Here is a 1461-nt window from a genome sequence, read left to right on the forward strand (position 1 = left end):
ATACTTGAGGGTCAGAGGGCTATCTCTGTTGACAGGAATAATTCAACGGAATTCAGTGGCTTGATGTCCTCACCTTCCTGACTATCTACCCATAGGTTCCCATTCAAATTTTTGGAATACAAATAAAAGTTTATTGTACAAAATTAAGGCCTTCATATTTCACAGCTCACTAAGGCTAGCAAAAGATTAATTACTTAGGTTCACAAAGTTTTAATTTCACTATCCCCTCTGATTCCAATTATAAAAATGGACTGACTAAAACTTATCAAAACAAACATTATAAATACAACCATGAAGAAGACTATGCCGTGAAATAGCGTGATTTTTAAATCCTTGTAAAACATCCCTGGCAGCTTCAGCCTACTCATTATTTTCAAATTCAACAAAAGCAATGTCATGCCTTCCACGTATCAACCTTACATCCTTAAAACCAGGACACTGATTAAGCAGCATGGATAGCATTATCTCATTGGTTTATCCTGGTAAGTTATTAAGGAATAAAATATAGTTTGTGGGTAATTAGGGACCTGAGGACTTGGCGTTGAACTTCCTGGAGTGCTGGCTGCATTGGGTGTTCCTCGGTCAGGGGCTTTGTTTGTGGTTGTCACTGTTGTCAGTAAAAGTGCCATGCAGTTTAGATAATATGTCAGAATCTGATTTTGCCACAAAATGGACATTTTTGTAAATGTCTCAAGGCATTTGTGGATGAGCCCAGTTCTTTAAGTATAGTTCTTTAAAAATAAAGGCCTGTCCCCTTATCTTCAGTCTTTAAAGCCATGTTATTTACCATATGGCCAAACTGAGGAAAAAGAGCATATAATGACTTCTTCAATTCTTCCTTTTTAATTTTGGCACTCATATACTGTTCATATAAATTGCATGGTTTGGTCTGATATCCATGTTTGGGGTATACCGTCCAGACAAGCAGATGCCTTCTCCCATTAGAATCCAAAAACAGAAAAGAGTCCCCATCCCAAGTTTTAGGATCCAATTTCTTCTCATAAGATGCCTTCAATTTATCTTCAAATGTCATTAAACATTTGGTCTTTTGTAATGGACATAACAAGAAATTAAATATATATATATATACCTAACATATGTGTTCCCAACCAGGGCACACATGGCAACTTTGAAGTCTTTTATGTGGCACTTGAGTTGTGACTCCAAAACCCTGAGCTCCTCTTTCATCACTTTGTCTACTGTAACTGGGACCAAGCAATCTGGTTCCCTTTACTCTTCATCCTGCCAAAATTGTTTAAAAGTATGAAACATGTAATCACGTAGAGCCTCACCAATACTTGAGCTATTGATGGTAATATTTTGCACACTAGTGTAGTCACCCCATACCCACTTTACTAATTGACTTGGAGCTGTCAGCACCTTTAAGACTAGTCAGACATGAAAATCAATTTAGAAAACTCATCTTTATGATTTAGGGTGGTGTCGTGGTATTCTTCCTTT

General features: G+C 37.1%; 1 pseudogene; it reads right to left on the reverse strand.

Annotated features, from left to right (window-relative positions):
• Positions 1–255: 255 nt before the first annotated feature.
• LOC101640849 lies at positions 256–900 on the reverse strand (annotated as a pseudogene).
• Positions 901–1461: the final 561 nt, after the last annotated feature.

The sequence above is a fragment of the Echinops telfairi genome, unplaced genomic scaffold (genome assembly GCF_000313985.2).
Source record: "Echinops telfairi isolate 266 unplaced genomic scaffold, ASM31398v2 ScPeMD7_1;HRSCAF=3_1, whole genome shotgun sequence".
NCBI classification, from domain to species: Eukaryota; Metazoa; Chordata; class Mammalia; order Afrosoricida; family Tenrecidae; genus Echinops; species Echinops telfairi.